The sequence below is a fragment of the Alexandromys fortis genome, unplaced genomic scaffold (assembly GCF_014885135.2).
Source record: "Alexandromys fortis isolate MF-2015 unplaced genomic scaffold, M_Fortis_MF-2015_v1.1 scaffold_143, whole genome shotgun sequence".
In the NCBI taxonomy this organism is placed as follows: Eukaryota; Metazoa; Chordata; class Mammalia; order Rodentia; family Cricetidae; genus Alexandromys; species Alexandromys fortis.
In genome coordinates, this window is record NW_026068044.1 from 4,000,342 (window position 1) to 4,025,901 (window position 25,560).

A 25,560-nucleotide genomic window follows, 5' to 3' on the forward strand; every position below is an offset into this window, starting at 1 on the left:
GGGGGGGGGGGGGGGGGGGGGAGTTGTGAGCCGAGAAGAGAGGGAAGAGGAGCAGAAAGCCGTGCTCCGATGTATAGAAGTGAGAATGAGCGTAACTGGAAGTAACCAGCTATGTGGGAGCATAAAGGATGACGTCGATGTTCCGAGCCCACAACTACCCTTGCAGACTGGTTGCTAGGTGACAAGGTTTACGGATAATTCATGTGGGCTCGTCCTAGCACCAATGAAGACAAGGGAATGGAACGCACAGGAACAGGTGACACAGTCCACTGGAAACGAGTTCACAGTAACTAAGTGGGTTGTTCTAAGTTCTAGTTCTAACGTTCTGAGCAACTACAGAGAAAAAAAGTTAAAATACACAGAAGAGCATGCCATCAATGTAATTCATGACAGGGACAAACACTTAGGACAACGGGTGGGTAGAAAAAAACGGCAGGACTTTAATGATTGTACTAAGTGAAGAAAAAGATTAAACTGTTGAGTGAAATCTCTTTGGCCAGTTCCTACATTTCACTCAACAGTTTAATCTTTTTCTTCACTTAGTACAATCATCAAAAGAGATAAAACCCATGATCTAAGCTACTCAACAGATACACTTTATGTAAAAATAATTTGTTATTCTTACTGAGATATGGTGTGTTATGTAGCTTGGGCTGACTGCAAACTTTCAGACACCCTGTTTCAGGCGCCTAAACGCTGGGATTACAAGCATGCATCATCATGCCCAGCTCAGAATTTTAGATTCATTATAAGCAGACAGAGTTAATAAGAAAGATTTGCCAGAAAAGCAGCACTGAAAGGAATGTCGGTGTGTCTCCAACTACATCCAAAACGAAGAAAGTGCTCTTTAAAAACTGTCGCAGGAGGCTGGAGACCTGATTTCATGGGCAACGTGCTTGCTGTCAAGTGTGAGGACTCAAGTTCAGATCCCCAGCCCCAAATGCTGCTGGACACGGAAGATTTTCGGTAATCACCATGTACAGGAAGCAGAGCTGGGATTCCTGGAGCAACCTGGCGTTCAGACTAGCCAACCTGGCAAGTTTTGTGTTCAAAAGCTAAGTTCTCCATACGTATGCATGTATGTGCATTCATTTGTACATACATATTTCAAGCATGCACACATGCAAACATACCACACCCGTGTTCAGAAAAAGTATGTTAAAATTGTTAAAAGAAATCTATTTGTTTCCTGATATCAGAAAGATATAAGAATTATAAATATGTATCCAAACCAAAGAACCAAAATAGCATGAATCAACTGACAGAATTTATGAGAATGGTAGTTAAGTATAATAATAATAATAAATGATAATAATAAATAAAATATAATAATCATCTTTGTGTCATACATTTAATAACATAGACCAATTAGACCAAAGATTAATAAGGAAATAGAGACTTGAGCAATATTGCATAATTTTTCTAGATGTAACAGGCATCGGCAGGACATCCCATTCGGTTAAGGCAAGGCACACCTTCTCAAGTTGACAGCAACATTTTATCAACTAGGTCATGCATTAGACCATAAAACAAGCCTTGACAAATGTAGCCGTACTGAAATAATACATATTATGTTTTCCAATTACTGTGGAATGACATGCAAAACCAGTAACAGAAGGAAATCACAAATATGTGAAAATTACACAGTCATGAATGACCAATGGACCACAAAGGGAATCATATGGAAAATTAGAAAATATTTTTAGTCGAAAGAGAATTAAATCACAGCATTAAAAACTTATGGCAGGCAGCGGAAACTGTGCTCCCAGGGAAATGTAGCTATAAACATACATAATTAAAACAAAATAAGGTCTTAAATCAGGAAGCTAAATGTCTACCTTAAGAAACCAAGAGGGAAAGGAGAGAACTAAATTCAAAGCGTGTAGAAGATAGACTACAGTAGACAGCGGGGCAGAAGCGAATGAAACTGAGAAGTAAATAATAATAATAATAATAATAATAATAATAATAAAATATAAAAAATAAATGGAAGAATGGACTAACTTGAGTTGAGAGTTGATACAATTAGAAAGCTAGCACAGCAATGATGCAATTTGAATACAAACTATCCCTCCCCCCCCCCCCCCCCCCCCCCCCCCCCCCCCCCCCCCCCCCCCCCCCCCCCCCCCCCCCCCCCCCCCGTATTTGAACACTTGGTTCCCAGCTGGAACCAATGAAACCCCCTAGAAGGGAGTGGGTCACTGAGAGTGGTCTTTGAGTTGTGATAGTTCAGCTCCACTTCCTGGCGACTTCCTGCTGGTACATTGTGACTGTGTGCACTCCAACTGTAAACCAACCCAATCCTTCTCCCGTAAAGCCACGTCTCGTCAAGTGTCGGTCACAGCAATGAGAAGAGTAACCGACACAAGCGCGCTCGCTGGTGTGTCTCTGTGGGTGTCTCCAGATACACTGGCAAGGACTGGGGGGGGGGATGAGCCACCCTGAATATGGGAAGCAGAGTCCAGAAAGGTGGGGTTCCCAACCAAGCACAGATGGAGAAGATCCCACGCACAAGCTCAGGGATTTACCCTGGATATCAGACTGCATGTTCTTCAGTCGCTGAACACAATGACACCACTGACTTCCCAGGGGATTCCACTGGACAAGGTAGCTGCTTAGTGTCTGCATCATACTAAGCATTTATACAGAGCCACAGTGTTTCTTATATGAGATTCCTAACTGCTCCACTCTATCCATCCATCTATCATCTATCTATCTATCTATCTATCTATCTATCTATCTATCTATCTATCTATCTTCTATCTATTGATCTATCATCTATCAATCTATCTATCTACCTATCATCTATCTGTCTATCTATCTATCTATCTATCTATCTATCTATCATCTATCTATCATCTATCTATCTATCTATCTATCTATCTATCTATCTATTATCTATCTATTCTTTTTGAGGCAGAACACCGCAATGAAGCCCAAGATGGCCTCAATCTTGTGATCGCCTTGCTTCGGCCATCCAAATGTTGGAACATGCTGCCACACCCAGCTACTGCTTCACTTTCTAACAAATAGAAATTACAGTAAATCTCATAGAATAAAGTTATGCACGAAATGGTCAAATCTAGGGAGACACTTTTAAAGAACATTTAGTCTACTCATATCATATGTAGACATGGCAGACAGGCAATACATCAGCCAGATTTCTATCACCACACAAAGGAGCCGAGAATAAACAGAAAGGAGGAAAAGTTCCTTTTGGCTCACAGATTCAGAGGTGTTAATCCAACTCGGATTGGCTCCGTTGCTTATTTTTTTAATGCATGGCATGGCAGAAAATTGTGGTTGGGAGCACATGGAGAAAAGCTGCTTGCCTTGGGGTGGTCATGATGGGTCCAGGAACCCAATATCCACTTCAGTAACTCATCCCCAGCAGCCTGCTTAGCCTTACACTAAACTCTGCTGAAACTGGGTAGGGAGGAAATCAGACGCGAGAAAAACACGGGGAACTGCAGCTGTGTCCCAGTGGCTGTCGCTCTTGGTGGCCAGGGTGCCCCTTGGTGCTTTGACGCACGTGGAGCTGGAGTTTATGCTCCTCTTCCTACGTCAGAAACCAGGGCACTGGGGCACTCTCCCAGGTGTGTGTGCACCCGTGAAAGTTCCGTTTCCCGAAAGATTATGGCTTCATTATAGCAGCCTCTGTGGTTTTGAACCCCTCTTCCCTCTGTGGACTTTTCAAGAGGACATGGAAAGAAAGACCCTAAAAGGAAGATCTAGCCCACCATGATATGGGAGGCAAAGCAGGATCACCTTACCCTATGACTATGCCATTCACTTGATGATATCCACAACAGAGACCAATCAGCTGCTACCTGAGACACACACACATACACAGAGAGAGAGAGAGAGAGAGAGAGAGAGAGAGAGAGAGAGAGAGAGAGAGAGAGAGAGAGAGAGAGAGAGAGACTTTTTCTCCCACAGACTATTCACTTTCCTTGGCTTTATTTTATATTACTAAATAAACTGCTTCAACCACCTATGCCTCAGCTGAAGTCTCTCCCTTGAGGCTATTAAGGGGACAGTTTCGCCCAGTAACACCACCACTCCAAACACTAATACAGGCTTTGAATCAGTCCTCCAACCCAGGAGCCTCTTGTGCTCAAACATACAAACACCAAGCACGAAATGTGATCTTTATCTGTCTGTCAATGTCTCTGTCAACTGGTAGCAAGAACAAGTTCCAGTCCATTCGTGATTTTTCACCTTCCCTACGTTCACATCTGGAAGTGAATTTGCATGGATTCCATCTTCTACCTGCTCGGTTCTCGGTGTTTGATATGTGCAGGAATGCCAAGCATGTGCTCTTACGAAGTCTGACTATTCGGGAATCTTGCCTATGTTGCCTGCGCTGCTCTCAGATCCTGGAAACCTCTTGTAGCCTAAAGTCTTTCAACAAATCTGTGCCACGGTGTTCTCTGCTAGCTGCTGAACCCCTGGGGGCTTGGCTTGGATACCCCAGTTCATCAGCCACGGAGAAACTCAGATCTGTCATCGCCCAGGCCCAACACTCTCTTGGAGACCCAAGTCCCCTCTGAAGTCAGACTCCTAAATCTCACTTCATTGTGTGAATGACGTCTAATTTATTTAACCATTCTCTTATTGGATATTTAGACAGCATTAATCTTTCACTGTCAAATCTTACGCTGTCTGGAAGAGCTTTGTAATGAAAGTTTAAACCATTTCCATGATTATTTCTTTAAGAGAAATTCTTAGAAGGGCAATTTGTGTGTCAAAGAACGTGCATATTTTAGGGCTCCCCTATATGCTGCCACATCACCCTGCCGAAATGCGACAATTTGCCCCTAAGAATTCTCACCCCCTGAAGCTGAGACCATTTAGCAATAAATTGGTTGTCTAGTTTGATCCCTGCTAAGTATTTACGTGTGATTTCTATAACATTCGCGACTCCATAATAAAAATATACTGTGCTAAGGTGGAAGGGTTGAGCTGATTTGATTTGAAAACCAGGTGATGGATGAACCACATGACCAGCAGTGTTCTGCTTGGTAAGAGTTCATCAAGGCTAAGGATCAGTTTTTGTTTTGATACAATTTGGGCTTTTCATTTTTTTTTCTGTAAAAACACTGAATATTTTCTAAGTGGGAGATTGACCCTCCAATGAGAATCATACTCTGATCGCCTGAGTCTGTGATTAGGTGATGTCAAGGGATTAAAAAGGCCTTTGTCGATATGATTGAGTTATAGACCTTAACTCTGCCTTAAGATAGGACTGGATCCTCAACCATTTGTCAGTCGGAAAGCTGCTGAGATTGTAAGTGTGAGAGGGATCAGGGTTCGGCTGTGGGCTCCTCATGCGAGGACTAGCTCCTCAGAGCCCACACAGGCAGCCAGCAGGGACATGAAGACCTTAATCATGTACTGGGAAAGGCCTGGAACATTCCAAACGCCTGCATGAACTTCCAGTGGGTTCTTTGCAAGCTCCAACAAAGAGTCCACTGTCCTGACACCTGGCCATCTGCCCGCGCTTCTGAACGTGACTGACAGGACGCTGTGCTCTTTCATCTGCTGAGCATGGGGCATGTTTGCAGCAGTAGTAGGGAGTAATTCACTGGATGGACAAGTGAAATGAAATATAAGTATTGGAAGAGCAGATGAATCTAGGGTGATTTTAGAGAGCAGCGTGTCGTCTTACCGTCTCCCAAAGACTCACAGAACTCTAAGTCCAGTTTATTCCGAATCTCTCGTAGATAGTTTTCTGGAATAATCTTGTTTGTCCAACGTGCAGCTTACGAAGTGAGAAGATGACGTCATGCACCTGTCACCTCTGCCCTGGTGAGGCGATGCTCACCGTTTTCAGTGCTTAGTGGCTGCTTTCTGCTTGGGAGCATTTCCTGTCTTGCACACAAGGCACGACTCACGTTTCCCAGTGAACACCGGGGCAAGCACCTGCATGCATTCCTTTGATCTCATCAGGATCTCTAAAACCTCTTTCCTTAAGCACTGCTTTCTCCTAGGCTCTGCAGCTATTACAAGAGCAATATAGGGGGCTATGAAATTACAAACCAATGGGTCTAGAAGTTTACATCTAAGTTAGCAGCTTGCCACTTAAAACACGTTTCCACTTAGAAACAACAAGGGAAAAAAAATCAGGGTTCTCACAACACCACCCCCATAAAACCTACGTAATTAAAAGCTTGCTCAGACTCATCTGAAAACAATTGGACTATATTGAAATATCATTTATGTTTACCCGTGGGAAGACACATTCGGTTTTCAAGTTGGCAATGGAAGTTTGAGGTCCTGCCTAGAAAACTTGGCCCTTCGGAAGTGGCCCCTAGGATCAGGGAATGTGCTGAAAATCAGAGCGCATACTCCCGTGTTTAAAGAATCCTCCGTGTGCTCTGAAGCCACAGCTTTTTGCTTGTTTCAGTTCCGTGTATCAGGAGCTCCAGCTGTCCTCATAGCGGCTCACGCTGGTCTCTCTTGCTTGCTTCTAACAAGTTGTCAGGGATCTGTAGCTGTCATCATCCCCTCTTGGCATCCGCACACCTATCACCCTCAATATTTAACTTCCGAAAAGGTCGAAGTGAGAAGGACTTAGGGCTTAGCTTCCTAGAGGAGCCAGGCTCAGATCCAGACCCCAGCTGTGCGTGTGACGTCATTAAGAAAGGTGGCGCCACACAGCCAGAAGTTTCCCGTGGTCTTTAAGCCCCCTCCCTTTGCTCTTCCTTTGTGTCTGTGTCTTGTCTATTGGACTGAATAGACGGCTCAGTGCTTGAGAGCACCTTCTAACCCTGGCACCCAACTTCAATTCCCAGGGCCCCCACATCCATACCACATGTAACTCCGGTTCCAGGGCATCTGGCGCCCTCTTCTGGACACGGTGAACACTGCACACACATATGCAAACCCACACACAGACACATGCATATATATGCATAAATGAAAGAAAAATACTAACATATAAAAAGTCTCATGTCTGTTTTATGGCTAATTTTCAGAAAGCTTCTCCTTGAAGTCCTATCTTGAGCTTATTCTCTCTTCACCTCACCATCCATCCCGGAAACTCAAGGTTACTTTTTTTTTTATGAGTTAGGAACACAAAAATGGATAATTGCAAACATTGAGCGATGGAGGTGAGCTATGGTAAAGCAGGGAGAGTAAGTTAGACGTGGAAAACAGGCTTAAAGAAGATGCTGCACCGAGCCATAGGAAGGGTGGAAGGCGCATGCCGGCTCCTGCTGAAGGCGGCAGAAGGTGAACCATTAAAAAGTAGTTGTGCAGCAGATGGGGCAGGGCCTTCCTTGATGCCTCGGGGAGGAGGATGTTGGAATTCATTCTGAAAGCAACGGGGAGCCATCTAATGGTTTGTTAAACCAGGTATTTAGCAAGATTAAATTGTCCGCGTTATGGAAGATGGACACAGGGCTTATTGAGACGCTATTTCGGTCAGATGGGGCAACAGGTACACATTTTAAAGGCGCGCCTTGGATAGATAGCCATGACATAGGTGGAACCCACGACTGTTTCAGAACTGATTTCGATTCCTGTTGCTGGGTCTTGGTTTTGCTTCCTGAAGGAGACATAGTCTAGAAACCACCGTCAGACATCGAGGAAAAGGAGCCTGTCTGACGGTGGTTTCCTTGGGGTTTGAACTCCATCATGTTGGGTGGCACAGAGGAGAAGGAAGGTGGGGTGGACATCCCTGCTCCAGCCTTCTGCCCTGTGGAAGCTGACGACTCCCAAGGCCAAACCTCCCGAATAGACATATGGTACTGGACCCTTAGTCAGAGGTGGGTGGGTGGCTGTCCCCACAGACTGCTCCTCGTGAGAAGTCAGGAGAAGAGCTAGGAGGCCCTTCTCTTAGAGAACACTGGTCCCAACCAAAGGACCATGGGAGACAGCGGACGCTTCCCGCCACTCCACCCCAGAGGACACTAGGGCAAATGTTTCTGCCTCTTAACGTCTCCTCACAAGCAAACCTTTTGAACACTGACTGAGCTTTTGGTCAGGGACTGGGAAGGTTCACTGTGCACGTCCCCTCCTGGGTGTGTCTCTCTCACCGGGAAGAAGGATTCCAAATACGAAGGGATGAATTGGGAGAAAAAAAGGAACGAGCCCGGGTCATCAGCGGGATTGGGACTTGGACATCCTTGGTCAGTACCTGACTCTGGTGACCTGACGGCCACCTGATGTAGAGAGAAAAAACGATGGAAATAAATAAATAAATCAAAAAAAAACCAACAACAGTTTTTGGATGGACTTAGGTTGCATCTGGATCCATTCTGGGCTGCTCTGGGAAAACACCTGAGACTGCATAGTTGATTTTTTAAATTAAATTCCTTCATTTATTTTCCGTGTTTGTGCATGGGCACTCCTGTGCCGTAGCGCACACCCGAAGGCCAGAGGACAGCTTGAGGGCCTTGGTTCTTCCCTTCCACTGTCCAAGCCCCTGAGATTGAACCCAGCCTCGGTGACCAGCACCTTCACCTAGCTTCTCACTGTCCCCGAAGACTGGGTGAACTGCCAAGAAACTCCAGCTGTGGAGGCTGGAGACGGAGGGGCTGTCATCTTATCAGCGGCCTCCTTGTTCAGTGTGCTTTGTCAGAGAGGGGACAGGTAAAACAGTGTGTACTGAGAGCTGGGACAGGCCCCCCCCCCACCTCCAACAGATGTCTTCCGCGACAATGAGCCCACACCCATAACAATAATAGCATTAAACATTCCTAAGGACAAAGCCCATTAGCCTAATCGCCTCTTAAAGATCCCTCCTCTCCATTCTGTGGAGTTGGAGTATAAACTTTCCAAAACTTGAGCCCCGTGGAACACACTCACACCCTGGCAGAATATCGCTGTATGTTGTGCATAGCACACTAAATGAATGTTGTTAAGATTTTTATTCTGAACGGAGAGGGAATCAATATCATCATGAGACTGAAAATAAACAAACAATGAAAAAGAAAACAAAACAAAGAAACAACTTCCTTGTCTTGTTCAATGGCTTGATGTGCTTGGACTTGAAAGAGGGCAGACACACTGAATAAGTGTCGCAAAGGGAATGTCTTTCTGTTGCTGCAGCCTCTAGAGCACACATTCTCTTGCTCCGACTCTCTGAGCGTGGTTTGGAAACTAGCAGGCCTATTAATTAATCAATTAGGCTGGGAATTCTAAAGGGATGACTAGGTGCAACCACTGGGCCCTCAGGTAGGGTTTGGCCTTTGGCAGTTACATAAAGATACTATCGAACGACTACAGAATCAAAGCCTAGATTAGCGACGGTGGAGTAAGGCAACCTCCTCTTCTCGTCTGCAGACTGTTTCTAAGCTCTCCTGCTTTTCGAAACGGGCTGTTATTTTTCGCCTAGACACGAGGAGGACACACTGACAAATTTTTACTATATTATTCATTTCCTATGTTCTTTATCTGTCACCCTAAACCTCTATCATCTCCTGGGGACAGTTTGCAATTTCTTAAATGACTATGAATCTTCCGCTACTTACAATTTAAATTGATGGCTTCCCTTTCGGGGGCGCACATGAGACCCCTTGGTGAGACTTAGAAAGCACCCTCCAATTGCACGCAATAGGCTCGTGACTCATCGGTGGCTTATTTCCTGGGCTGCTTTTCGCAGATGGCTAATCTTGCCCATTTTAGCTTGATTTCTGTTAGCTCTGACCTCTAAGCATGGCAGCATCTGACTGTCTTAATTTTAGGTTATACATTTTGTTGCTTTTTTTTTTTTTTAAAAAATCTAGTCTTCTTTTCTCAAGTTCCATATTTATGGCATTTTCCAGAATTCAGGATGAAAGTTAATAAGGTAGGTAGTGCTGCCTTCATTTTGTAATATATTAGGAATTTTTTTTGGGGGGGTGTGTTTGTGTGTGTGTGTGTGTGTGTGTATGTGTGTACTAAGGGGTATGGAAGGTCAGTAAATAATATGTTTTCTTTCTTTCCTTTCCCAGTTTCTTTTCCCTTGCCCTTGTAGAGAATTAAGAACCCAACATTGGAAAGATGAGCTATGATTTTATCAGAGTGGATAGAATAGTGCCTGGAATGGAATAAGTCTGATGGCAAAGGCTTGTGGTCCCAGCCACTCAGAGGCTGAGGCAGCAGGATCATAAGTTCAAGGCCAACCTGGGCAACGTAGTGATTCCCTGTCATTCATATAACTATATATGAAGGGGAACTGAATAATATATATCAGTGGTTGAACAGCGACCTAGCATTCACAAAACCTCGGGTTCGATCCCCAAAGCCGCAATGAACGAAGAGTGGATGAATGGACAAAGTCACAGTGTTTCCATACGCCACCGAATCGGCTTCCTGATGCTTTACTGCAGGACTGAACTAAGGCCATCCTCTCCCTGGAACAGCAAGCCCCTCCATGGAGGTTGGATGGCTGCATCCCTACAGCCTCCTGGCAACAGGCCGATGCCCAGGGAGCCAAGGACAGCCACCTGCAGGGCAATCACTCTTCCTCTCACTCAGAGAAGCTGTTCTAAGAGCAGTCACCTCATGGGGCAAAATACCGTGGGCTAAATTCTCCTTGATAACCTTCTGGGATCTTTCAAGTCAATGATACTAAAAGGTAAACAAATGATCAAACAGGAGCCGTGCAACCCCAGAGAACACAGGTAGAAGGATTTTGTCATCATTTTTTTAAAACCATGGGAGGACACACAAAATATACACACTGCCATCCTAAATTTTTTTTTCTTTTCTGTTTTTCTCCAGTGTTTGTGATAAAACACGGGGTCTTGAACGTAACCCCCAGTCTTCATTTACGTTTAACCACACAGCTTTGTGGCACTAAGTGCGTGTGTTCTGTTGAGCATCCGTCACCAGCGTACATCGCCAGAGTTCTCTTCCTATTGCAAACCTGAAACACAGTCCTCCTGTGATAACTCCTGCCCCTCCCAGCTCATCATCTCTGGCCACTGCTGTTCCACTTTCTGTCTCTGTGGGTTTAGCTTTGCGGAAGGCGATGTTTTAAAGTCAGCCTTGCGTGTTGCCTGCAAGGCCAAAGCTGAGACCATGGTGACGTGGACTTCGACACTCTAGACAGTTCCCTATAGTTAAACTCATTTAACCTCTTGCAGCCGAGGCTGCTTCCTCCTATCCTCCCTGCCTCTCCTACAGAGGTGGATTGACCCGGAAATGGGAGGGTGGGTGAGTAGTGGGAAGGGAAGGGGTGCCTGCCACAGACGGTAGATCAGTGATATGTCTAGAAGCCCCTGGCTTGAGTATTTAGCCTCCTCTTGGACTGTATAATTCTTCCATAGAAAGAAGATACGGGATGAAAACGAGAGCGGCCAGAAGACTCCTAGTGATGCAGTCCCCTTGTTGATTTAGGACTAATGGACGTCAGGGTATATGGATAGGAGGCCTGGACATTTACCTCATGGCCATTGGAACTGTCATCTACCTCACACAGAGAACTCAGAGCTCTGCTGAGGAGGTAGGATGAGGCTGATTATCTGGAAAGGTACGCCATTGAATCATCAAGTCATGTTTACCCACCTTACACGTAAAGGAAATAAATGGACCTCAGAGCCTGCTTCTGACAAATTGCATGTCTGTGTTTATTTCCCAGCTATTTTTTAGTATCACAGAAGGAGTGAGCAACAACCCTGCCGCACACACTAAAGAGACCATCAGCCTCTAGAGCTGGCTTTGTCAGCCTGGATTGAATCACCAGCCTGTGTCAACTGCTGTCTAGATAAGCCACGTTAAAACACTTCCAGAGAGTGCAGGAAGCGGGGGGGNGGGGGGGGGGGGGGGGGGGACAGGAAGACGTGGAGTGGAGATGATCGCTCCTCAACATGGAGTGCCCCCATCATGTCTCTGAGGAACAGGGCCTAAAATGCTTCCTGACTTCTTCTCCTACTCTGTAAGTTGTTCAGTTTTGGCTGAAGCAGAAACTAACAAGAGACATCCCAGTGGCTGGCACCTGCTGAGAGCTCTGTGAAGCAGGTGGCCCAAAGAAAGGAAGCGCTTCTGCTTACAAGAATCACCATCTATTCCAGATTTTTCAAAGCCAGCTTCTATCGCCAACACACAAAGCACTAGCATTTAGGTTTTGGTTAAACACCGTTATGCTAACTGTGCCTTGTGTGGGCCCCACAGTAGAGCGGACCCTGTAAATGGGCATAAGAGAGACAACCCTGGAGGGCTGGGAGGGGCGTAGCTGGTACCCACTCCCTCATCTGGGATGCAGTGGTGGGGGCGAGGGAAAGATGCCCTCTCTTGTTGTGGAATGCCTCTTCGCATTGTGTGAAGATAAGTCACTGTGATTGATTCAGGTAAGAGCTGAAGGGCCATTAGCTAGGCAGGAAGAGGCGAGGCAGGACTTCTGGGGGCAGAAAGCTCTGGAAGAAGAAGACAGAGGCGCCAGCCAGACGTTGAGGAAGCAGGATGGGATAGTACAGAGAGACTGAAGGTAACTGAGCCATATAAAAGAAGCCATGTTGATGAAAAGATATGGGTTAATTTAAGTGATAATACCTAATGAGACATGCCTAAGCTAAGGACAAGATCTCGCAATTAATAATCAGTCTCCGTGTCTTACTTGTGAACTGGCAGCCCAAAGAAAAGCCCATCAACACCCCCCCCCTTGCCCTTACCACCTCCAGTTGGTGAGCTGGTAAACTTCCTTTACCAGCTATAACACTTGGGAAAGCAGGCCCTGCACCTCGTTTCGGTAGCAGAGCAGGGATGACCCCATTGACAGGGCTGGGGTATGCCTGCCCAAAAATGTGGGCCTGGGAGATCTGGTCCTGCCCCTCATTTGTCATATGGCAGCCTGGGCAGGGGAGAGATGCCCCCTGGCCCCTCTTTGCCTGAGGTGGTGGGAGAGCTGGCCCTGCTCCTAGCCAGCTGAAGCGCTCAGGAAAATGGGCTCTGTACCTCATCTGGGCAGTATGGCAGAGGTGACCCTACTGACTGCACTGTGGGTGAACTGCCCTGAGAACATGAGCTTGGGAGACATGGCCCCACCTCCCATCTGCCATATGGTGGTGGGGGCACACCACACATGGCCTCTCTGCCACCCCTCATCACCTGCGGCAAATGGGAGATCTGTCCCTGGCCTTCACTAACTGCAGCACTCAGGAGAGTGGCCCCTGCACCTCGCCTAGGCAACACACTAGAGCTAGCCTTGAAGGTGTGTATAGGTGTGGGAAAGTGGACCCTGAGGATGTGAAGGCAGAACTGGCCCCATTCCTTGCTGCAAGGGTTGAACTAGGCAGGGCATTGCAGGAGAGCTCACCCTGGTGGCGAGGACAAGGGAGAGCTGGCAGGCTGGCCAACCCTGCAACTATCCAGGCCCAGAGCCAGGGTTATGTGTTGCCCACACCAATATTCACCCCATCTGTCATCTGCTGGAGTGTGTGAAGGGACCAATCCTGAGGACCCAAAGCCTCATGATCTCCACAGAGCAATAGCAGGATAACCAAGAGGAGCTCAGTGAGGACCCAGTATCAATGCAGTAGCAGAAACCAGAGACTTTGAACCAGACCAGTGACTCTTTGCGATGAACACTTGCAAGCAAAGATATCTGGATAAAAAGTGGAGTGGGGAGAGAAACCTTATTTGGCTAAAAACTTTTCAATGACCTCAAGAGTTTTAGATTGGCATAGATGGAATTTTGTGAATAGTCTGAGGTTGGAAATCTGAAAAACAAGTAACCAAGGGATGAGTTTCCCCAAAACCACAAGCGACTCCACTTCTCTAAGACAGAACTCACACAGACATACTGTGGCTTTCTCCTGCATGTTCCCTTTCCTTCTTAGAAGACTGTGTTACATTCAGTTTCCAAGAATCTTAAAAAGAACAGGTGCAGGGGTGGGGATGTAGCTCTCTGATAGAGTTATTGCCTAGCAAGCATAGTTCCATCCTCAGCATGGAAAAAAAACCTGAATAGGTGTGGGTCCCAGTTTCATCTCTGTTGTTGTCATAAAATATTCTGACAAAAAGAAAAAAATAACAGCATAGAGGAGGAAAGGTTTATTTTGGCTTACAATTCCAGCTCCCAGCCCATCATTGCGGGCAATACATGCAGGAAGTTCGAGCATCTTAGTCACATCGCATGCACAGCCAAAAGCAGAGAGAAAAAAAAAATGCACCCTTGCCTGCTCACTTGTCTTCTTCCTGGCTGCGTGTTTCCACTCTTACACAGTTTAGGACCCCTAGCCTAGGGAATGGCGCCACCCACAGTGGGCTGAGTGATGTGGGTGTCTCCTCTGTGTGTTGTGGTTACCATTGCTGAATAAAGAAACTGCTTCGGACCTATAGCAGGGCAGAACTTAGGTAGGCAGGGAAGACGGAACTGAATGCTGGGAGAAAGAAGGGCGGAGTCAGAGAGAAGGCATGTAGCCCCCTGCCTGAGACCAGAGGCTGGAACTTGGTTGGTAAGTCACAGACACATGGCAATGCACAGGTGAATAGAAATGGGTTAAATTAATATGTAACAGTTAGCCAATAAGAAGAAGCTAGAGCTAATGGGCCAAGCAGTGATTTAATTGATATGGTTTCTGTGTGATTATTTCGGGGCTAAGCGGCCGGGAATGAGCATGCAGCCTCCCATGTTTTCCCACATCGATTATCTTAAGACAATCACCGACAGTTTAAGTTCACAGGCCAACTAATGTAGACAGCCCCCCCCCCCCACCGAGACTCTCTTCAGGTGATTCCATATTGTGTCACACTGGCAAGCAAAACCAGCCATCACAGCATGCTGTGATGTAGACACTTGGAATAAAAGAAAAGCTGTTCCCAGGAAATCCACCCTCATAGTTTATCTAGGGGTTTGTTACAATCAGTCTGCTCCACCCAGATAGAATCTGTGACTAGACAAGGAAAAGCTTTTAAAATAGTGGTCTGTGACTGCATTGGTTCCCTAGGTATTGGGCAGTAGCTAGCCAGGCCAGATAGATGGGAATAGCAGCAAGTATCTTGCAATCCTCTGTCAGGCTCTGGCATCAGGATCCTTGGTGTTAAACTCTCTCTCTCTCTCTCTCTCTCTCTCTCTCTCTCTCTCCCTCCCTCCCTCCCTCCCTCCCTCCCTCCCTCCCTCCCTCTCTTTAAAAATGTATTTATTGTGTAAACAGTATACAGTGTTCTGCCTGCATGCATCCCTCCACTCCTGAAGAGGGCACCAGATCCCATTACAGATGGTTGTGAGCCACCATGTGGTTTCTGGGAATTGAACTCAGGACCTCTGAAAGAGCAGCCAGTGCTCTTAACCTCTCGGCCACCTCTCCAGCCCCAGTATTAAACTCTTACGTGGGCCTAGAAGTTGCTATTCCTCAGCCTTAGGGAGAAGCTGCTTTAGAGGTGACCAGCAACTCCATTGACTGGTTCTTACAGGATCCCCTTCTCTGGTTTTTTAGAGCCTTCTTCCCCCTCAAGCCTCAGCTCTCCCTCCATGACCCTCTGAGATGTCTGCACACTAATGGCTCATCTGCTGCTTCTTCAGCAACAAGCAACTGGCAGTCTTGCTACCTTTGCAGCTCAGGCTTCCATCACTATCATGACTGGAGACAGTGACTATCACTACCCTCACTACTGCTCTGCTGCCTCTGGTGTTTTGTTTTTTTTTTCTCCACGTCACTAGCCCAGTCAGTTCTTACAGTAGGCTAGAAAAGACCACTTGAACTGAATCCTTTCAGGGGCCAATGTTGCAATGCCCGGGGCAATAGCACAGAACAGTGGCTTCCAGTTATGTGTGCACATGCGCTGTTGTGTGTGTGTTTGTGTGTCGATTGCGTTTGGTGGGTTACTCAGTCTAGGGGTTGTAACCCACCTTGCAATCAGTTATTCCAGGGTCTCGGAGGGGCGCTACCTGGAAGGGAATGAGCTAGGACAGAAGAAGGAGGCCAAGCAGATTTGTCAAAGCCTCCGTTTATTAGGATCATGGTTGCTGCTTATATAGCCCTGCATGAGGACTTGGTGGGCAGGGCACGGGATCTCGCCGCGTGGTCCCGGTCACGTAGGCCAGGTTCGTCACGTAGGCCAAGAGGTTACATTCGGACAGATAGGCCAAGAAGTCACAAGTTGCCACACCTGGTTCCCTGGATAGCTGGAGTGTGAGGCTTTTTCTGCTAACAGATAAGTTAATTGGGTGTGGGGCAGGTTCTCTCAATAGAACATAATTACGGGTGTGAGGTTCTCTGCAGACTCCCCAGGGTGATGGTTCCTGTAATGATTTTTAGGGGGGAAATGGCTCATGACATTTGTGTACGTGTACAGACAGAAAGACAACCTTAGGAAGGCCAATCACCTTTGAGACAGGGTCACTCAACAGCCTGAAGCTTGGTAATTAGACTGGCTCGCTAGTGAGCCCCAGGGGTAATCCTGTCTCCACCTCCCAAGCACTGGCATTACAAGTGAGCACAGCCACCCTTGTCGTTATTTTTTGTAGTTTTCTGTGGAGACATGGTATTTTGTCTTCCATCCCAGAATAAGGGTCCTGTTTTTTGAACACTAGCCAGGAACAATAAAAATTCTCATCTAAGCCTGTCTTCAGGAAAGAGGAAGCAGACCGAGCTTGTGGCGGCTTTTCTCAGGTGTGGGATCTGTTCTGTCTAGCGAGGACACTCTGCGAGGGAAAAGGAAGGCAAATAGAGAAGTGAGTGCCCATCTGGGCATCTTTCCTCCTTCCAAAGAGAGTGTACTACTTCCCAGCTCCTTTTGGAACTGCACAGACTTACAAGGGAGCTGGCCTGGTGGGCCTAGTCACCAGACGTGTGCTGCCTCCGCAGACCTGAATTACAAAAATCCCCCGCGGCAAACCTTCTTGTGAGACGTTTTTTTTTATGCTCTCTAAAAGTTCTGACAGTTTGAACAACTGCCCTTCTGAAAGAGGTAATTTTTATCATTAATGGACTTTTTAAGCTTGATTTGCCACTCAGCTAAATAAAAAAGTGGAAAGGAAAAGGGTTTAAAATACATTATTCTTGACAAGAATCAAATGAGTGCTTAGAACGTGGGGCCTACGGAGCCGAGGACAAGGAACCTGTAAAAACTGGAGAAGAACCCTCTGCTGTAGAGGTATTGTTCTCTAGGGATGTTGTGCATACAGCTGCCTCTCCACTAGTGTGAACCATGCTCGTGGTGTCTGTGTGACATCCTGCCTACCTTCATGGCCAGTTGGTGTCTAGCTGAGGTGAGGGAGAGTAAGCTCAAAACCTTCCAGAAAAAAAGAATGGGTTTTGAAATTCTTCCAGTATAGATGGTTCCTCATCTTTAAAAGAGCAAAAACATACGCGCGTCCCAGCAAATATTTTAACACTAAAATGACAGGACACACGGGGAAGTTGTTGCCTTCAGTGCAGAATCCAGCAGTTCTGGGTGACACTGAGTCCAGATGAGGGCGGGTCCCTTCCTATTGCCAACTCCCACTTTCTCACCCTGTGGCTTTGAGGTAGCGACCTGAACGCTTCCAGTTTCAAACGAGATGCTGTCAGATAAGATAGTGCTGTGTTAACTCAAGAATTGTGTGTGTGTGTTTTGTTTTTGATTTTTTTTTGTAAGTAGTTTTGTTGAGTTCACATAGAGTTCCATATAGTTCATTCATCTAGAATGTACCTGCCAAAGTTTTTAGTCTACCCATGGGTATGGATAACTATCAGCATGGTCAAATTGAGGACATTTTCACCACCTTAGAAAAAAAAGGCTCCGTTGTTTACCCATTGGTTTTCCATTTCCCTACCGCTAAGCCCCAGTGCTAAGCAAGGCCTGCTCTACTTCCTGTCTCTATAGACTGCTGTTTCTGGACAAGCCATGCTAATGGACTAATAATACATGGCCGTTTCTGTGCATTGGTCCTTGCATTTAATATGGTGGTCCCAAGTTAGTCATGCTTTAGTATTTAGTATTAAAGAATCACAGCTGCAATCATTTCTCTGACCAAATAATATTTCACTTGTGGATATGCCATATTTTTTGGTTTTTCGGTTTTATCGTTTGTTTGTTCGTTCGGTTGGCTCATTCCTCACAATTCTGCAAAATGTCAACCATCCTTTGTGTATTTCTATTTTTTGGCGGCGATGGTGGGAAATACTGCTATAATCATTTGTATAAAAGCTTTCTAACATCTATATTTGTGGGCTGGAGGAACGGCTCGGTGGATACAAAACAGTGGGATTCTTTTCCAGAGTACTCATGTGTGATTCCAGAATCCACAAGTTCACAATCATCTGTAACTCAGTTCCTGGGGATCTGACACCATCTTTTTGGTTTCTGTGGGCATTAAGTACACACGTGGTACGTGGACGTACATGCAGCCAAAACACCAATATACAGAACAAAATAATTTAAAAAAGAAAAGTTTTAAAAAGTAGGAGAGATGGCTCAGTGGTTAAAATCTGTATTCATTGCCGTCACCTGGACGAGCTAGCTCTTTTTGTAGAATAATTTTACATGGGACAGTTTACTGAACCACCAACCTGCTTTCCCGACTGCTTGCCCTACCTCCTGTTCTTACAAACAACACACAAAGGTTCATTTCTTTCCATATAGTTGCTTGATTCCATTCCATTGTCTCTCATTTCCTTGATAAAACCCTTTACTTTGTTATTTTGTTGTTGTATTTTTGTTTTTGTGACAAAGCTTTCATCCTGTAGTCCAGGGCAACCTCTAACTCACAGCCTCCCTGCTTCAGCCTCCCTGGATGCTGGTGTCAAAGGCATATGCATCGCCACTTCCAGATTCATAATGTTCTTTGAAGCAGAAATGTTTTTTACTTTTGCTGGGTACGGTGGTACACCGCTTTAATCCCAAGATTTGGGAGGGAGAGGCAGGAGGATCTCTGATTTCAAGGCCAGCCTGGTCTACACTACCAGTTTTAGGATATCCAGAGACACACAAGGAGAATCTGCCTCAAAAACAAAACAAAACATTTCTTTTTACTACGAAGCCAGGCTCACCTGGAATTCTCTGTCTTCATGCCTCCTCAGTCTCCCTCCTCACCGCCCCTCCCCCCCCTCACCACCACCCAGATTCTGGGATTATAGATACGTGTGCCACCATGCCCAACTTTTTCAATGTTTTGGGAAGTTCAATCTTGATGAAGTGTTACTAATCTGTTTTTCTTTGCGGCTCATGCTTCCATGCTATATAAGAATTCTTTGCCAAACACAGTCATAAAGGTTTGTACTATATTTTCTTCTAGGTGTCTTAGAGGTTTGGCTCTTACACTCAAATCGCTGATCTGTTTTGAGTTAGTTTTTATACATGCTATGTGGTCCAATTTAAATCTTTTTTTCATGTCTATATCCAGTTTTTCCAGGACTGTTGGCTGAAAAGATCATTCTCTCTCCGTACAACGGCGTGGGCACCCTCTGGAAATCAGTTAGCAAAAGATGCCCGAGTTCTCATCCTGTTCGACTCCTCAATCGAGTTGTCTGGTCCAGTGTGAGCTGGCTTGCTTGGCCTCGCTGCGTGGTAAGTTTTAAAACTAGGAAAATGTGGCAAGTCTTCCCGCTTAACCGTTATTTTTTTTCATGATTGTTTTTGCCATTCTGAATCATTTTCCTGTCTTTTGTGAAACAGAATCAGCTTGTCAGTTTCTGTTAGGAAGTAAGTCAGTTGGGATTTCAGAAGGAGCCAGGTGTGGATGACTGGCGTTTGTAGCGATGGCTGCTCTTGGGATGTCTTGCCACCCATCCACCAAGCAAATGCTCCTGAGTGGTGCTAATCATGATAAAGACGGGCATGACTTGACCCGGACAGAACCTCTGCGTCTGCAACGCTGCCCTGGAGAAGGGGATTTGGGTTCCTCACCGCAGTCTAAAGAGAAAGTAGCGAAGGATTGAGCTGGCCAGAATTTTGTCATTATTTTCATTCACCCTGAAGGCTTTCTCATTTTCCTCCCACTTTCTTCCTTGAATCGTTCATTATTTAGGAATGTCCCATTTAATTTCCACATAACCTGTGAATGTCTCAACAAATCCTCTTGTTATCGATTTCAATCTCATTGCTTTGCGGTTGGGAATGCATTCTGTATTTTATTGCCTTTTACACTCACTGAGATTTGTTTTATGAACTAGGAAGCATTTTATCTCTGGCAATGTCTCTTGTGTACTTAAGAATACATGATCAGTTGCTGCTCGGTGGGTGTTCCACAGAGGTCTAAGACGATCCCAGTTACTGTTCTTGTGCCTTCTAGTTCCTCTGTCCTTGGTCCATCTGTCAGTCATTGGAAATAGAATACTGAAGACACAGTTACTGTTGCATAGCTCTTTCCTCTAAACCGAAACATTACCTAGTGGAGGGAGGCTCGTGGGACCTGGAAGCTGATGAGCCAGCCTACTTCAGCCAAGGCTACGCCATTTGTAAAGCTCTTCCATTCTGGCTGAGCTTTGAGGATTCCAGTAACTGCAATCATTTGGTTTCTAGAAGCAAATTAACATCTCTAGATTCTTGCCTTCTAGACCCTAACCAATGATCAGCCAGGAAAATTGTTTATGGATCTCATGGCATTCTTTAACTAAGTACACACCAGTTACTCCTAGCAATGGCCAATTGCATATCCCTTTGTAACCCTTAAGTATCCCAGTTTGTAAGGGAGTGAGGGCTCTGTTTCGTACAGAGAACCCCTCCTCAGATTCCTCCTCCAAATAAAAGCACACACTCTCTTAAGTCTCTCACCCTTGTCTGTCTTTCCATCCACTGCCTCTCATGGATGAAATAGAATAAGACTCAGGAAGTTCAGAAAGTCATAAGATTGGTAAGTCCTGTCCTCAAGGTTACAGAAGCAGTACACAGTTGCTAGTGCAGAGAGACTGGTTCAAACGCCTTGCATTGTGCAGGGAGCTCCAAGGACAAAGCTTTCATGACCCATCATCCGTGCGAGGTGAGTCTTTGAGGGGTACAGCTTGTGAGTCACCTATGTTCCTGGAAGTGGCTGCAGTAAGCTTACTGGCCCACCAAGGTAGACTTGATAAAATGGTTTCTTTGGTCTGTTGTCAATGCTCTAAGGCAAACAGACATTTTTTCAAGTGTACCCCAAAAGTCATGTCACAATTGTCAATTTCTCTCTGACTTTACCAGTTTTCCACCCTGTATTTTTGAGTCCTTTAAGTACATGCACAACTATGGCTATCCCATTGTAACTAACATGCATGTTAATAAAAATGTCCTCTTTCATCCCGAGCTACTCTTATGTTGTCTTAAAGAAAAATTTAATTGATGTACGGATGGCCACCAAAGCTCTATTGCGGAGTACACGAGACACACTCCATACTTCCGCTTACCCGCCATTGTACCTCTCTGCCTCTGGAGTCCCTCTCTTGTGAACGGCCTTGCTGTTGTCTTTGATCTTGGCTGTCTCATCATGCTGGATGACCTAACAGCCTCAACCCTCACATTTGATTATTATTGACAGAGGCGGGTTTCCATATTCTATTGTTCTCTTTTCTTTCCTTTCTTTCTCATCCTTGGCCACTTGCACCAGTCTGCTTCTGTTACTGCGTCGCCTTGTCAGTCAGAGGCTGATTGCTTTAGAAAGGAAAGGGGATGTTGAATTCACAGTTCAGGATGGTCTAGAGATTCAAGTGTGAAGACAGTGTGACCACTATCTTGGGAGAACAGCAACACTAATTTCTTCCGAGGCCATGCCCCCAGCAACTCAGCTACCCTGCCTTAGGCTCCGCCATTTATAGCTCTGTCCCCTCTGGAACATGGCCTGGAACTTCTAAAACATGAATCTTTGGGCAAAAAGCCACCATCATACCATTAAAATTCGGTTTCCTGAGGTCATCCTTGTATGTCTTAACAAGTAGAGATGAGCATGGGGTGACCCTGGTCTGGAAAAGGCTCTGCCTAGCTCTATCCTGGCAATACCCAGTTCTCTCACCGTTGTACTATTTCCATCTATGGTACAGGAGCCAGCAGGTGAGTGCTCCTATCCAGAGCCTCCTCCTGACTGTCTCATGGCACACAGTCTCTATGGCTTCCAGGTGCACCTTTCGGCTTCCATTCCTCCACATCCTGCTATAAACGGATCTGGTTGCTTTGGAAAGGAATTTAGAATCACCCATTCTGGCTTTTTCTGCTGAGCCAGATTTCTGGAGCTGATGAGGGGCCGGTGGCAAACTCTGATGACTTTGGCCTAGTGTCTGAGGGTTTGATGGATGTGTGGGAAGTTCGAGGGAAGGAGCTGGAGGTCCTGTCAGATTAGTGCTGCTGGCTCAGGACCACTGCCTGATGAGGGTGAGGACCCTGGCATCTCCAGCACGCTGCATCTGAAGTACAACCTTGGTCCTCAGGGTAGGCGTGGGTGGAAGAAGGGAGGCTTAGCCAGGATCTAGTTTCAATAACAGGCAGCTAGGGGCAGGGCCAGAAATACTCAGGCTCTGATCTTCCCCAAAGAAAAGCCCTCTGTGCACACTGGAGGAAGAGATTTGTTCCTAGCTGCAGCCCTGAGGAATGACTTCTTAGTGGGGACAAGGGAAACATGAATAAAACGGTCTTAGCTTAAACTCCACGCTCACCCCTGTCCTGCCAGGTTTTCATGAGTTTCTCTAGAATGAATCTTTCTTCGTTTTTTTTTTTTTTTCTTCAGGGCTATTTCCAAGGACTTAAAATGGATGCCCATTTAGTAGAAGGTACTTAATAAATGTTCATTAGCCCTCCACCAGCTCTGCTTTCTCACAGAAGCCTGAAAGCATCTATACGGTCTCCTGTCGTCAGCAATTATTTTAATGCTTTAGAGACATTCTTTGCCCTTGAAATTTATGCCTTTACTCCACTGTTTTCTTCTGATATACCGAGACTTGGCCGCTTTCTGTAGAGCATCTGATGTCACAGGACACACTCACAGAAAAAGAGAAAGGAAAAACCTAAGACCATCTTCCTCCTATGACTCGGGACTGTTCCGTTTTCCTTAGATAGTCCTCACCGCCAATGGCTGTGTGCTGCTCCTGGTCCTCTTCGGCAGTGTCCGTTAGCCTTTTTTTTTTTTCTCCAACAGCCAAATCTCAAGAAGTGTGAATCATGAGAACTTTCTGGAAGCCCCTTGTGCCTGTTTTGCTACTGCTGGATTTTCTACACCTGACACCATGCCGTCCCCACTTGTCGACCTTATATCAGTGCGTCAGCATTGTACTTTGGTCTTGTGAGCTGTGCCTTAGTGGCAGGATTCATATTTTCTCTCTGCACAGCTCTAAGGACCTCTGGCTACATTGCCAAAAGATGAGCTTCCTGGCATCTAGCCTTCAGGGCTGTCCTTGGGGCCTACAATGTCCTAAACTGTGCCACATTGAAGAGTATCTTTCTTACTTCCGGTTCTGAAAACTCACCAGAGTTTTTTTAAACTGAAGACTGACTATCATTAGCACTATTTACCATTAGAGACTCTCAACTGGAGTTCCAAGGAAGATTTAAATAAATGGGTAAAAAGAAAATGGGAGTCAGGTGTGTCTGATAGAGAAATACAGTACTCTTCAACAAACACAGCTTAGAAAGAAAAGGGAAAGAGAAAGAAAAAGCCACAAGCAAACAGAAAAGATGGATTATAGTTGACAGGAAAGTAAAATAAAAAACCAGAAACCTCCAGAATTTTATGATAACTTGAAAAATATTTCAAGGCAATACTTCCTGCCAGACCAAAATGAAGTTCTTTGTAATATAGACTGTATGATAGCTGATCTGTGTTTATGACTTTTATCTTTATGAATTCCTTGAGTTCACAGGGACAAAGGCTAGACTCATCTTGGCATTATCATCCCTCTCTTCATGAAGAGAAATGTCACTATCAATAATACAGACAAGGTATCCTCTACAGGCACACACTCCTTTTTATATTTTATTGCAAAATTACAATTTAAAAACCTGCCTAGCTTTTAAAAAAAGTCTCAATTAATTAAAAATGGAGGAAATATCTTCATTTTTATATAAAGATAATAGGGTTATGGATATTTTAGATTATTCCTGTTTGGATTTGAAAAATAAGTTTCGGACTTTAATATGCACTTGGGTATCTTTGCAATTCCACAGAAAGTGAAATATGGAGGTCATGTTGTGGAGATCCACTCAGGAGGAGTTAATCACATCTCCATATTTCACCTCTGCTTCTCTGATCAGCTCCATCCTGCATTTCATTCCGAATCTGTGAAAGTTTTCATCATCTTTGGGTCTTAGGCAAAACACATTTGCCTTTCTAAAGCTTCTCTTCTGTCAACCTCCATCTTCCCTGGTATATATATATATATATATATATATATATATATATATGTGTGTGTGTGTGTGTGTGTGTGTGTGTGTACACATACAGAGCACATATGCACATATGTGTGTGCACACATGCATGTGAATATGTGTGGGTGGGTGTGCACATGCGTGCATGCACACTGCGAAAAGACGTTTGCAGTTGGGAATGAGATCCTGGAGTGTCTTCGCTTCTAGGTTCTACAGGCTGCATATGTAGTCAGCAGAACTGACACATACAGAGGAGAGCTCCAAGTGCTGAGAACCACAGGGAGAGAGCTCAAGTTTCCCTAGGGAGGAATAAGGGGATCACTGGTCCCCAAATGGTTTGGTAGTATATGCGAAACTGCTCTTATGTGTACCACATTCCCAATCTGGTTATGTGTTCGTTTTTGTCTAATGCATAGTTCACGTCACATATAGCCATGGATACACCTTATAATCAGGAGAGAATTGGGTGGAGTTAGGCACAGGTGGTCTGCATGGAATGGCAAAATCCTTCACCGTGGTGCTCTCTTTTTGAAGCCATGTCATTGAAGCACTCCGCCAGCCGCCTGACTCTCTCACTACTGATCAGTAACCCAAATCAGAGGCATCTCTCATGTGTCTGAGTCACAATGAAAGTTAATACTCAAGTCTAAAGCGACTGCGAAGGATATCGTCTACTGTTTACGATGGCACTAACCACCGTCACAACATCAAAACAACCTGAATACCATTCTTGAGCTTGCTTTCTCTGCCAATAGTGTCTTGTCCGAATCATTCCCCCCTGTTCCCCTGAAGGATATGTTCTTCATTCTCACAGAAGACCTCCCTCTAAGATTATCGTGTGTGGCGTCCATTCCAGCTGGGATCGTGTGACAGACCCACTGACTCGTGGTGTGAATGCGGGCTCACCCGAGCAGAAGGCTGATTTGCTTTTTCCTCGGCTCCTGGGACTCAAGGAGAGGTGCTGTGATGTGCAGCGAATGTTCCCAGGGATTTGAAATTGATCCTCACAACTCAGATAGGAGCAAAGGATGAAAAACAATGTGCCTGGGAAGCATAAAAGATTCCAGAGGAAACATCAGTGGACAGACGATGCTGTGAAGGAGAGACAGTAGAAGTATCCTGCCTCCAGGAGAGCGTAGAGAAGCAGTGGGGTGTAGAAGGAGCTGCAGGCAGGCTTGCTTTTCATCCAGCCCGGCTCCCACACAACTAGCTTTACACCCGAAATAACAACACACAAATTGTATTCATTTAAACACTGCCTGGCCCATTAGTTTCAACCTCTTATTAGCTAATTCGCACATCTTGCTTTAACCCATATTTAGTAATGTGTGCAGCACCACAAGGTGGTGGCTTACTTGGAAAGATTCAGCATGTCTGACCTGG